This window comes from Eschrichtius robustus, chromosome 2, assembly GCF_028021215.1.
Source record: "Eschrichtius robustus isolate mEscRob2 chromosome 2, mEscRob2.pri, whole genome shotgun sequence".
Lineage (NCBI taxonomy): Eukaryota > Metazoa > Chordata > Mammalia > Artiodactyla > Eschrichtiidae > Eschrichtius > Eschrichtius robustus.
In genome coordinates this window covers 59530646-59545810 of record NC_090825.1, presented here as the reverse complement: position 1 = coordinate 59545810, position 15165 = coordinate 59530646, and positions in this window count along the sequence as shown.

The following is a 15165-nucleotide window of genomic DNA, read 5'->3' as shown; positions in this document are numbered from 1 at the left end:
GGCAACTCGCCTGCTCCAGACAGCTCTCAATGACTGCACGGTGCCTTCAAATGAAGTGTAAATGCCTCAGCCTACCCGTATGTGTCTCATGTCAATTCCCACCAGAGCGCCTTCGGCACAGAGCAAGCACCGAGTGACCAAGGGGCCAGGATGACTCAGCCAGTCTGTGACTTCAGCCGCCCCGGTGCTTGCACAATGGGCCTGTGAACCCTCAACCAATGAGGGGTGGGAGTAGATGGGTACTTATCTTGGTGTTCTTGCCCCATGGAGGGACAATTCTGAGGACTGTCCCATATAGTGGGATAGCGCCCAGGTGGCCATAGTGGTAACCAACTTATTAACCAACAATTTACTGACTTTCCTCCCTTCCTTGCGTCATCTCCCCGCCTGCTCAGTGTACCTCACAGGATCACCTCTTCAGTAAACTACACGTACTCACACCCTAACCCCACACTAAGACAACCTGCTATGCAAAGCCAGCCATAATCAGCTCCACACTCTGACGGCTCTTAGGTTCAACTGCATGCATGGCCCGCCTCACTGACCAGCTTGCTTCTCAGTCATTCTGCCTCATTTCCTCTAGCCCCTTTTGAAAGCCCACAAACTTCCCCAACACAATGTCTTCTATATGAGAGGTGCTATTTTGAATAATTGTTCAAACAATTAATTAACTTTCTACATTCCTTCTTGAACTTCTCTTTCCAAAGTGAGACTTATCAAGGGTCTTTGCATATGCAACACTCACAGCTTCAAATCCTGCAGTGCCTTCTTCGGAGGAGTAACAAAGCTACTCTACCCTGAGAAACCTCTAGCATGCCTACAGTTTTAATGTGTGCTTTAAATTAGAATAAAAAAACGCAGATGCCCACTTTGTGGCAAGAGGAATCTCTCTAAATATTTTCCTTCTCTTTTGCTTTCAGTGACTTCTGTTACTGCTCTAAGCTCTATAGCACGTGCTCTGGATTATCTGTATCCGAATGATTTATAGCTCGAATATGAATATTCCCTTTGGGTCTTCCGTATTATCACTGGCTGGATTTTCCTTTTTAACATTCGACCACAGGTTTGTTAATACATTGAACTCTATTATATTATTTTCCTGCTCCAGGGAGAATTATCATTTTCATGTTCAGAATTTGTCTTGCATAATCTTCCTGCTCCAAATTAGTGTTCTAACACTTGGGTTTTCCTTTTCAATAATAGACATGCTGATTTCCCCCCATATGATCTAGCTATTTAAAATGTATGTAGCATGCTTTCAGGAAGTTAGATTCACTTCTGTTTTTAGCATGACCCATAGGTATTGGTGCTGACCAACTCTGGGCCACAAATGGCTTTTTATTTTAAGAGGTAGCAACACCATGAATGTTGATGGAAAATTTTGGTATTAATAGTTGGGTCTAATTCATGTTTTCTCTTTCTCTACACTTAGACTAAATCCATTCCCTGCTGATAAAAATATTTTAAGAACGAACTATCTTTTTGCTCCCCTCCCAGTCCCAAGAAGAGTTTTCTGGGTATCATATTAACCATTTCCTGCATAAAAATGCATTCTATGTGGACATTAGATCTCCCATGATACAACTTGAGCTCATTTCTGTGTTCGATGGCAGCCCAAAACTATAGGTTCTTTAATAACAGGACGTGAGGGATCAGGTGAAGCTTCCTACACACTTGCCAGGGGTTCTCTGCCAATCCCAGGAAGGCAGATTCCCACCTTCACAACTGATGCAAAGTAAAATCAAGCTGATCCCAGGCTATTGTCAATTCCAAGGGAGGGAGTAGGGAAGTCTCATTTTGGCATTAGGACTAAGCGACAGTTTACCAAAAGTTCAGTGTTTGGGGCTACAGGGCACTTCCATGCTCCTTGAAGTGCTGGGGAAGAAGCTTCTTTCCGCCCCCTTTCATTCATCCCATGAGAGGCAGAGTCGGGTTACTAGTGGGTGCCTTAAAAGTATGGTGGAGGGCTTCCCTGGTGGTGCAGTGGTTGAGAATCTGCCTGCCAATGCAGGGGACACGGGTTCGAGCCATGGTCTGGGAAGATCCCACATGCCGCGGAGCAACTAAGCCCGTGAGCCACAACTACTGAGCCTGCGCGTCTGGAGCCTGTGCTCCGCAACAAGAGAGGCCGCGATAGTGAGAGGCCCGCGCACCGCGATGAAGAGTGGCTCCCGCTTGCCACAACTAGAGAAAGCCCTCGCACAGAAACGAAGACCCAACACAGCCAAAAATAAATAAATAAATAATTTAAAAAAAAAAAAAAAGTATGGTGGCTCCATCTTGTCCCTCTGACTCTACCTCAGATGTCACCTTAATGCTGTGAAATTCCTGTTTCCAAAAGAGGTAGCCCATTTCTGAAGGCTTTCTAGGGATGTAGGCTCAGGCACCCCTTGGAAGAGCAGAAGTTGGCCCAGGATTTCCACTGAAGAGATCTCAAAAATACATTTCTTTAGGTTATCCCAGAGGCGATGCAGACATGGTACAGTGGGTAGAGGATATCCCAGAACACTGGTTCTCAGAATGCTCAGTAAAGAGACTTCCTTGGCATATCATCCAGGCAGGTTAAGACCAAGAGGTCATAAAACACAGTTTTCATAAGGTACCAGAAGATGGCTGCAACTTAACACACAGGCCAAATCTCATCTTGGTAAAACACAATTTCCAAGGTCACCTTCCATGAGTCACCCCTCCAGAAGAAGACAAGATCCAGACACCCTGGGACAAAGAGCTTAGTAATCAGTGGGAATGGTCAGTGGTCTTAGGGGTGATTGTGCTAAGACAGAATCCTGGAGAAGGCAGGTGTTTGTATTCTTACTTGTAAAGGACATCATCATTCTCATCAGGAAAGAAGAGGAGACTGAAGTGCCCCTGTCACAACTTGCTATCTGTATCCTTACAGAGGGCCTTGGCCTTGGGGATAGTAGACACTTGCCTGGTAGAACAAGGCCTGGGCATGAGATCAAAGGCACAGTTGTCTCTACGGTGGGAGGTGAGGGAACCTCCTCTTCCTTTTATCTAGAAACACCTATGCACAAACAGGGCACTTGTTGAGAATCCTTAGAGCAAGGGCAGCAAGTTGGCATAACTCTGCTTAGAACATGGGCAGGTGGGCAGCAGAGATCTGATAAGAGTTCAGGTTGGTGAAGTCTCCCAGAAACTCAGGGTACTATGCCTGGTCTTCTCTGCCAGGATGAGAGAAGCCTAGTATCCTGGGTGTGGGCTGAGGCTCTGGGGCCCTGGGCTGGTCTTGGATGTGAGGCAGGACTAGATTCCAGGCTGCAGAGCATGGAGGGTGATCTGAGAGCTCCCAGGAATGCAGCCAAAGTGACAAGCCAGCAGACAGTACAACTGAGACAGTGCTCCAAAGGGGCTGCACAGAACTCGAATCCAGGTATGAGGCCTGTGACAGCATGGGGTCTGCAAACCACAGAAAATGAAGCTGAGCAACTTAGGCAAAAAAAAAAAAAAAAAAAAAGTACCAGATTAGAAGAAAAATGAGTCAGTCAGAATCCCAGGAAGAACTGAAGAGCCAGGTCGGGGAAAGACAGGAGCCACAAGATTGCTGAACTCTGAGAAGCCTCTTTTAGGGCTCTGTCTTTGAAATGTTCCAGCTGCCTCTGCCTTTAGTTCTTTGTGACTAGCCTGGGATTCTCAGAAGAGTCTGAATGGGCGCACGAGGCACACGCCCACTGGGATTCACAGAGCCATTTGGGAAAAGGAAAGTGGGATGTGGTTCCCAGAGGAAGAGAGAGGAGGGGGTTCTGTGTAAGACCAAACAAGAGATCTCCACATCAGGGCAGCTGAGTGGCACTCAGGGGTGTGGGAGCTTGATTGGAAAGTAGAGAGTGCAAGGTGGAGAGACCCAAGGCAAGGGCTGTTCTGCAGCCCCAGCCAGGCACGAGGATGAGGGGAGCTGCCCACACACATGGAGCAGCCATCAAGTCAGACACATGGCCTGTAAGAAGACGGCAGCCCCTTCCCTCCTTGGTTGAGTCTCAAAGCATATGGTGACGATATAGAAAATCTGTACCCCAGATTCTTGGCAGAAAGTGACTATAACTGCTCATTTCTTATCAAGAGCTCAATTGTAACAAAAAAGCTTTTTTTTAGGAAGGGCCTGAAGACCAGCAATGCATCCATTTGATACTTTAAATGTTATACTTGTATTATGTCAGACCATCTGGGAAAGCTACATACCTGTGATGGTTTTCCGTTTTTTTTTTTTTTTTTTTTTTGTACTTTACTTTTCATTGTAGTTTGCCAATTTTATTAAGTGTACTTTGATGATATGCCATCAGCCTACATATTAGGATATTATAAGAAACAGTCTCATTAGTGTGGCGGGGATTGGGAGGGAGTGATGGTGAGGGCTTTGGTCACTAGGTCAGTCAGCACAGCCTTTAATTAATCACAAGGGAAACTTTCTTTCAATTTTTAGTATTAGTAAAAGTTATTATCCTTCTATACAAATGGTTTATTTTGTCCTAGCTATACTTTATCCTCTTATACAGGTTTTGGAAAAACTCCCCAGTTCTTGGAGTGTTTCAGGATTTAAATAAATAAGAATACAGACAAAATTATTTTTCAACCTTTTTAGGTCAGATAATTGCTATTATGTTAACTATTTTGAAGGAAAAAAAATCGGAAGCTATCCAATTAATTATGAAACTAGGAAACAGTGATATAAAAAACTTCACAGCAATAATACAAAAAGAGCAAAAACTACAGACCAATCTCAGTCATGAATATAGACACAAAATTCCTAAATAAACTGCCAGAAAACTGAGTTTGGCACAATGAAAAAAAAGAGGGGAAGCAAACCATGACATCGCAGGTTTTACCAAGATCAAAGTATAGTCCAGTATTGAGAAATGTGTTAATGATAATCATATGGTCACATAAGAAAATCCTATGATTGTATCTCAATATATGTTGAAATGTTAATCCTTAAAGTTTCACACTCACTCTTGACTCATTAGTAACCTAAGTGTAGAGAAATACGTCCTCAAAAATATATTTATATCAAATTGACAGCCATATTATTATTGGGGAAATACTGGGGGCCTTCCTGTTAAAATCATGAATGAAATAAAGAAACCCATTATCATCTTTTTTTATAGTGGTTTTACAAGCACTGTTCATGGAATAAAAATATGGACTGAAGATTTGAGAGGTAACCATGTGAAAAAAGAAGAAACTATCATTATATACAGATGTTAAGACTATACATGTATAAACATCAAGAAAAAATTTCAGCAAAATGGATGAATACAGATAAAAATCCAAAAGTCCACAGTCACTCTATATATTGGCAATAACTATTATAAAGTATAATGGAAGAAGATCCTATTCACAAAAGCAACAGAAAACGTAAAACACTCAAGAGTAAACTTAGCAAGAAAATCGTGGGAACTACATGAATAGAATCACAAAGTTTTACTAAAATACTTAAAAGAAAAATTGAATATATGGAGACATGTATTCTTGAATGGAAAATCTGAATATTGTAAAGATGTCTGTTCTTCCAAAATCAATATATAGATTTAATAAAATACAAACTCCTTAAGGAATTTGGAAAATGTTATCAAAACAATTGTTAAGTGTACCCAGACAAATAAAATAGGTAAGAATTGCTTAGACATTTTTGGTAAAAGAACAATATTGAGCACCCATTCCCCACACATAATAACTGAGTACAATAACTCAGGTTGGCACTGGCATAGAATAATTTGTAAAGCCGATGAAGTGTAACAAATGGCCAAAACAGACCCTATCATATAAGTGTTTTAAATAAATCACAAATAGTACTACTACCAGTTCAATGAGTGCTTCCAAAGCCTGCTGTGGAGATTTGATTAAATAACAAGTGAATTTTTTTTTAAGTTAAAAACAACACAAATAGAATGAGAAAGAAAATTGGTAAATACTTGCAACAAATATGAAAAAGATCAATAGCCTTGATAGCCTTAATGCACAAAACACTCATACAAATTATTAAGGAAAAAAATAAGGAGGGCGGGGGATGAGTGAAATAGGTGAGGGAGATTAAGAGGTACAAATCCAGTTATAAAATAAATGTCATGGGGATGTAGTGTACAGCAGAGGGAACATAATAATATTGTAATAACTTTGTATGGTGACAGATGGCAACTAGACTTATCATGGTGATCATTTTGTAATGTATAAAAATATTGAATCCCTATGTTGTACACCTGAAACTAATATCATATCGTAAGCCAATTATACTTCATTTTTTTAAAATAAATAAAGCCTTAAATGGGAAAAAGAAATAACCTGGAAATCGCCAGGGAGGAACTACCAATGGTTAATGAACAAATACTCAATTTCACTAGTATTACTGAATAAAATACAGTTTAAAGCAACAATATATTTTTCATCATAAAAAAATTTTATATGAAAATTATTTATTAATTACCTTAGATCACACCTATGTTAAGAATTTAAAGCAGTTTAAAAATATAATGATATAAAAATTATTTTTAAGGTAAGAAAATCAAATCAAAGCCAAAATAAGGTCAAACAATAAGCCTTCTGTGATACTGGAAAATGAGCCACAGCCTGACCTCTGAAATCCCTGGTGGCCAAACACAGAAGGCAACACAGGGAACTGTGGGGCTCCATTTGATTACAGACACCAGTTATTTACTAGGGACACAGTTTTCCTTGGCAGTCAAATCTGAGAGCAGTTTCTCCCCTATGTTTTTCTAAAGGGTCAGTAAGTGACAGACTGTGTCTTCAACAGCACCTGTACAAAGAGAGTTGTGTATGGTTTTTTCTCACAGCACAACTTGATGTGAACCTCAATTTGGTTATTTTTTAGAAGGGAGAGGAGCATATGAAAATGAGACACAGAACACTGTTTATAGAAACGTCCTTTCTGATGGAGGTTTCAATTGGTGCTGCTATTTGAGGGTTTAAGGAAACAATTTTCAGTACATGCCAAGAGCTGTAAGATCATCCCTGCTATTTGATGCAGTAATCCCCTTTCAGACTTTAACCTAAGGCAGAACCCTAAAAACAGAAAACCTTACCCGCAAAGTTGTTCAATGCAATATTATTTACAATGACACAAAACTGTAAACAACCTAAATATCTTACAATAGAAGACTGGCTTAGCATGCTATGGTATACCTGTGTACACCATACAAATGTTTCCAAACTAACATGTAACCATTCAAGTGATATTAAGTGAACAGTTTCTAACAACATAGGGAAATCTTTAAATTATATTGAGTATAAAATTGTATATGCAGTATGATCTCAACTACATATACTATACGTCTAACAGAATTACATGAAGGAAATGGTCATTATTTTATATTTTTCCATACTTGTCATAAAAATAAGAAATATTTATTTTTAAGAAAAAATAAATTTTAAAGTTCATACAAGACAGACGGCTTATTAAATAGATATAATGACCGTGCTTAGTGTACCCCCCCTCTATGCTTTTTAATCTCCATGCCTCTGAGCTGGGTCAAGTGTTTTATCATGTCTTTGATTTTTAAGATTTCTGGTTTGCTGTCTTCTGACAGATATTCAGTCCACCGGCCTGGATGCAGAACACCTAAACGTTTTACTTTAAAACAGTATATCCCAGTTCATATTGTTAGTCACAGGTTACTGTCGCATAATATATTCTAAGAATTTTATTAAGCCAGAGATAGTATTATATGTCAAAAACCATAAATATATCCATTTGCTGAGGCTACATACACTGAAGATTCAGATCAGTATTTTGTTCCTCCTTAAAATCTTGTTTTTATATTATAAACAATAATTCTGAGGGACCAAAACATTCAGAGAATTTTTTTTCTAGTGAAGTTCAAAGTTTGACATTAAGTAAGACCTATAAGCAACATCAAAACCAACCTTTTGGGGCCTCCCTGGTGGCGCAGTGGTTGAGAATCTGCCTGCCAATGCAGGGGACACGGGTTCGAGCCCTGGTCTGGGAAGATCCCACATGCCGCGGAGCGACTGGGCCCGTGAGCCACAACTACTGAGCCTGCGCGTCTGGAGCTTGTGCTCCGCAACAAGAGAGGCCGCGATAGTGAGAGGCCTGCACACCGCGATGAAGAGTGGCCCCCCCTTGCCGCAACTAGAAAAAGCCCACGCACAGAAACGAAGACCCAACACAGCCAAAAATAAATAAATAAATAAAAATTAAAAAATAAAGGAATTCCTTTAAAAAAAAAGATAACAATGGTATGAAGAATATTTGGGTCTATCTGATGCAGTAACTTTAAAAAAAAAAAAAACCAACCTTTCGCATGTCAAAAACAGCAATGAATTACAAGGTTTGTTTTCCTTTTAAAGTTTCCTTTAGATATCATACTTATGAGAAAAAGAAGAGCTGAAGATAGTTTTCCGTGTTGTTCCTTCGATTATTCATAAGTACATTATTCTTAGAATTTTGTTGTGTTTGATCTTAAAATCACTTTAACAAAATTCTAACAGTGAATAGAGCATTTTGATGTTCTCAGAGCACTGATATTTAAAGGAGGAAAGGTTTGGGAAAGGTTGAGCTCAACCTTCTAACCATCTCCATCTAGTTCCTGCCTAGAAACAAACTGGGTTTCTACTCTGAGGGGTTAGCAGAAGGAGGGAAACTATGAGGCCCTCCTTGAGATCTGAATTGTAAACTCCTTGTAGGCAGGAACACTTTCTTTCTGATTTCCTCTGAGTAGGACCTAGTGAAATACCCCCCAAGAGAGGAGTGTTTAATAAATGCTTTGGGGGATGATAATGGAGAAAGTGACATGCCACTTGCAAAACTAAAACAGAGATCCAAGCCAGGGGACTCACCCCAAGTAGAAACAGTTACTTACATAATAGGTGTAATGCACATATTGTTGATTTTTTGTGTTATTTTGTTTTTGCTAAGATCACACTTCGAGGATGGCTCCTGCATCCTGGGAGGAGCCCTGTTGAAGGCAGTATCCCACCTCCTCCCACATCCAGGGCCTGAGCTTCATGGTGTCCCTGAAGAAGGCCTTTACCTTGAGATTTATGGTCTGCTTTTTCTTCCAGTCTTTTCTCTGATTTCTATTCCATGTTCTCCTCCCCTGTCCTGAAGTCTAGTGTTAGCTTTAATCTCCCCTCCACATTGTGCAGTGGTTAGGGTTTATCATGCAACATGCAAAATATTGATACTAGCGTAGAGTGGGAGTGTACATAGTCATATTTATGCTGCAACGCTCTTCACACTATTCTGTCATTTCCCTTCCTTATCATCTCACTCCTTTGTCACTATTCACTTTATTCTTTTTCTATTGTTTATGTATGTTTTGATTAAGAACACTCAGAAGCATCCAGGGTTACATCTGCCTTTCTGAATCACTCTCAGGATATCACATATAACTGTTTAAAAATTGTTTATGTCTCTTCAAATGTGCTCTAGAAACACTCAGAGTAAAAAAAAAAAAAAATGAATACGTCCTTTAAGAATTAAATGTAAATCTCTGGCACAGGCAAGGTTACAAAATTGCAGTGCTGAATAAAATTATTTGTTATTAAAAAAAATTGTCCATCCCTATATCTCTCAGAGTTCTTAGTTGTAAACAAAAGAGTATGAGACAATTCAATCAGAAAAGGAATCTATTAAAGGAGATTAGGTAGCTCACAGTATGTCTGAGAGAACCACCAAAGGATCAGGTGTACAGTCTACACAGTGAGAGTTAATGCCCCTACCGCAGTAAAAGATGCCCCAGTGACAATTTCATGGCCACTAACATGGGGCACTGATACCATAATGCCACCACTGATGGATGGTCAGAACCTTCACCACCGCCTTTGCCTGGAAATGGCTATCCTAGTGTCTGCTCTCTCACGTTCTTTTCTTCTGAATCAAAGCCTTTCATAAGGATATCCTGGGATTGGCAGAACCTGGGACACATACCTGTGCCTTTGCTGCAAGGGAAGCTGGGAAAGAATTTCTAGCTTCTCCCTGGTGGGGGGTGGGGAGCGGCGGGGGCCGGGGTTGGGGGGGAAGGAACACAAAATATAAAGAATCTCACAAATATACAGGCAACAGAGCAAGACAATTCAATAGGGGTAAACGATTCATCAGCTCCAGGAAGGAGAGGAGTCCTGTGGAGGGACAGTCACTTTCTGATTAGATATAGGCAATCGCATTTGATGATGCATGGACTAGTTTTAGCATCCAGTGTAAAGCAGGTGATTCTAATGAGCTGGGAGAGGTGTTCAGAGAGTTAAGGAAACTACATGGTGTGAAGGAAGCACTCACCTTGTTGGGAGAAGTGGGATGACTCTCACCTTTCTCCCAGCGTGTAAATTTGAATGCCTGCTTCGTGGTCAGAAAAGTCCACGCAGTTCAAAGGAGATACTGCTTTGTTCTCTGTACCTCTGTAAAAGCTTATTTGGGCTTAATTAAAAGCAACTCCAATGACTTGGCTGACTGCCAGGGTAAGAAATGTAATATTACTTTTGATACTTTCATCTTCAAATTGACAAGCAAGTGACATGGTTCTCAATAAAGAGCCTTTCATACTTCTCAGGAATTTTTGCCAAGTCACTGTAAAGCATTAATAGAAATTGAACACAGGAAAATTACATAGTTTTTTTTTTTTTTCAGGTACATAAAACCCTTGATGCCCAAACTCACATAACCACTGATCCGACCCCTCCCTCCTTCCCCCTCTTTCGTACTCTAAAAATTGCATCAAATAAAAAACTAAAACTTGCCTGGCTTTTGTTAGACAAAGATGACAGCAGGTTTTATAAATATTTTAGGGGCCATTAAGTTACTTGCCTCAGGGATAAAGAAAACTCAGGAACATTTGAACTATTTTAGTTCAACATTCTTTCCTGGTTTCATATACTAAGAAGGTATAAAAAATGAACCAAAATATACACAACTCCTTGTAAAGAAAATATTGGGGTTTTTTTGCATTTGACATGGATATCATTCTGTAGATTACCTGACCCTTTTTTGCAATTCTCTTGATGTATATTTATATCACAATGTCCATTTTAGAAAGTGTCAAGTGAATGAATACAGTAGCATAAAGTTTAGGGGCAGGTTTCCATGCCTCTGTGTACCCTATATAATCATGCATGTGGCAGGGCCTCAATACATATTAGCTGATGAATACAATGGTGGTTGATTCTCTATCCCAAAGATAAGAGTACAAAGGGAGAAGGTAAGGTCTATTATTATACATATTAAGATATAACTCTTACCCAGAATACAATTTGGGGTGGAGGGAGGGTAGTGTTTCATCTCTTTCTTTCTGACATGGCTATTCTTGGAACCAAGCTAAGTTCCTTGCTGGAGTAAAGATGACAAATCTAGGCTTCGAGAAATTATTAGAAAATAATATGGGAAAAAATTTTAGTTATTTATTCTGGTAACAAAAATAATAGAAAACACTTACATAACCCAACATTCCATGCTTTATCATAAGTCAGAATATTTGTGATCACTTACAGAATTTTGAAAATGATTTAATACATTTATACTAAGGCATTCCAAACATGAATAAGATCATGGTAGAGTATTACAAAAGAATATTATAATAGAGTTTTCTAAAATCTACATGTACTTATCTTAGTGTTCTGAAGTGATCTTGAAGCACTCTTTTTTATATTTTAAACTGTGATTAGATTTGCTTTGTAATACTAATATCACATTTCAACTTCTAGTCACACTCATAAGGCAAATCATCTTCCAATTTATTCTGTTCAAATTTAATTTCGTAATAAAAAAATAGAATGTTCAGTGCTTGTTGGACTATTCTCCTTCAGCTCTCAGGAAGTTCACAGTCTGTGTCTGTATTCTAATAAGCACTTAAAAGTATGTCTTCACCAATATTTATTTCTCTTCCCTCTAAGCTGGTGCTCCATAGAGATGAGAATTTAATTAGCCATGACAGTTGGAACAAATAAACCTGATTTGGTTCTGCGCTGGCTTCAGGTGTGTGATAGGATTGGACAGGAGATGATTAGGTTGGAGTTGCCCTGGCAGTAGATCACCCAAGTGTTGCAATGAGCTCAGGACTGATGGAGGGGATTTGGTGTACCCCAGGATAGAGCAAAGATCTGAAATGGGCTCCTCTTGGAACAGGGCATAATTCTTACCTCAGACTCAGAATACGTCTGGGTTATTCATGGTCATGTCAATGGAGGTAGTTCAGGGGAAGGGACAGTTTCAGAGCTCTCCTTAGTACCTTTCTTCTCACCATAGCCGATTTCCTGTCTGCATTTGCACTCCTGGCATTAATCCAGACATAATGCCTGGCTCATAGTAGATTTATCCAATAAATAAATGCAAGCAAGATGAGAAATCAAATATGTCATAACAATACTTCTGTGTGGAACAAATTTTAACCAAACCCAAAATAAATATTCTCCCTAAAATAAAGATATAATCACTAAATAGTCCTTATAAAGTACTTCTCTAAAGGATACAGCAAAAAGAAAAAAAATGAATAATTCAAATCACTCATAAACATTAACCTTGTTTCAAGTAAAAATATTTTTTTGTTTGCCATAATTTTCCATAATGACCATAAACCTTGATCAAAACTATCAGACCAATTAGTGAGACTTTAACTTAACCCAGAATAATGATAAAAGTAATTTCAGCCAGTCACATTGCTCTATACTTTTACTTTCATTACAGTCCCTGACACTCACAAAAACCCTAAGTGATAGGCACTGATATGCATTACAGGTGAGGAAACTGAGTCTCAGAGATTAAATAACTTGTCCCAGGTTACATGTCTAGTTAGCAGCAGAAGCAAAATTAAAACCTATTACATTTAACATATGAGTGAAGGACCGCAGCTCTGGTTATACTATGAAGCTAATTTTATGTAAAAATTCCTTCGACCACCTTTTTTCTTCTCATTAATTATGGTTAATAGTTTCCATCTCTATAGTATCTTAACTGGTAATATTGCATTTGATCCTCACCACATCCTATGAGGTTTGCAGGGAAGATAGTAGGACCTTCTTTTCATGGACGTGGGAAATTCAAGCTCAGAAGTTTTGACTTGCCCGAGTCACAAAGCTGGTACGGACTCAGAATCCAGTGATCTTTTCATAACACAAACCACCTCATTGAAGCACACCTCAACATTAACAGAGAATGGGTATTAAAGAGGCACAACTGAATTACCTAAAAACAAAACAAACAAACAAAAACTGTGCATATTTGACAAAACGATAGTTCCAGACCAGAACTAGTTATGGAAATCTATTTTTTTAGACTGTAAAAGACAAAGCCATTGTAAAATTATTTCCTGCAAAATGATTTTGGACAATGAAAATGTCACACTTGGTCTTTGACTGGTTCGGCACAGATGCAAACAGATCAACCTCACAGCATCACTCATTGATCAATTAACTTTCTCCCGGTCCATGACTGAAGACTGAATATGTGACCTCCGAACCACGGAATCAAAATATCTGCTATTTGATCTGATGGCTGGTACATTCCAGACTAAAATATATTTCTCTCATTTCAGTTCCAGAGACTAGCATTATATCACAGAGCTTGTGTCAATCGGGGAGTTTTGTTGAACAATGTGACATATATTCATGACCTCAAGTGTGGAACTGAAAAGACAAATGACACCTGAAACAAAAAAGGTCATCTTTCTTCAGGCACAGATGCTTGTTATAAATTTTAGAATCCACGATAGTTATCTGAAATTCTTGAGTGTTCCACTTTTTTTGGCCCATATTGAAAGATTAGGAATTAAAATATCTTGTACAGTCTACAGCCTAGGCCAGCCTTATAAGTCAATGCAGTGTGATATGGAACATGTAGGAAGTCCTAAAATCTCTCCCCCATTGGTTAAGAACAACGCCTGAAATTCCACTCAAATGTTTTATTTTTCTGGGACTAATATTTTAAAATTAGTATATTATTAATACATATGATTATAATAGTTCAGTATAGTATTAATATATTCTATTATAATAGTACAGTATTATATTATGTATAATATATGATCTAATTTATAATAACATAAACTCTCCAAGAAAGGTGGAGAATTTTTACACTAGCATTTTTACACTAGCCAGAATTTATTTTTACACTAGCCAGAATTTATTTCTTGTATTTTATTTTGAAGTAGTAGCTGCTTTAGAATTAGAGTCTGTTGGAAGAAAGAAGATTTCAAAGGGAGAAATTGTAGGGACTGAGTTTTAATAAGAACCTCTGGTTGGGATGCTACTTTGAGAGTCCGAGAAGTCAGCAGCATGATGAGCTGGACTAGTGCCCTGGCGGTGAGATGGGCTGACAAGGATGAAACACAATAGACGTGCGTTCTTCCTGGTCCCAGGTCCCAGATTCCTGGTAGCCGTTGCACTGGGGTTTCAGAATCTTTAGGAGATTTTGATGACACACAGAGCCCATCATTCCACTGAAGTCAGCCTAGAACCTTTTACAGCTCAGTCACCAGCCTTTTGTGTTTTTAAACTGCAGTACCATCTTCATTTACCTCCTAGTGATAGGCTGCCTTTGGTGAGGGCAACTCATATAACAAATGAGACAGGAGACTCTTACCTCTTGCTCACAATACCTGAATATGAATATGCTTAAAGCTTTCTCAAGCATAGTGATCTCAAAATCAAAAGGTACTTAATCAGTTATATAACTGCTATCAGAGTCAATGTTTTAGAAAATGAATTTTAAAAATTTCTCAGACTTGACTGGAAGAAAATAAAATGTCCAAGAAAATCAAGCACTAAAAGGTTTGGGGTTTCCTTTTAGTTTTTAATATGGCCTCGAATGGCTTGAAGACTTGATCTTACAGGCCAAGATGCTATCACAGGGGGAAACCTTGGCTGGGAGGAAACAGGAAAAAAAAAAGTTCCCACATTTTCTTTTCCTTACACGTTTACATTTTCAATGACCAAAAATTTTTTCAATATAAGAGGTAAACATCCTTATTACAGATCATTTGGATAATGTATACAAACATAGATAAACTGAAAGGAGGAAAACCTTATACCTAGTCCTACCACCCAGAAACAACTGTTTAGTTTCTATTTTGGTATATTTCATTTGTTTTTTTGTGTGATGCCCAGATACTTATAGATTTTTTAAACTTTGTTTTTAACATGGTATTTACATAATTACATTCATGCTGTATTTTATAACCTGCTTCCCTC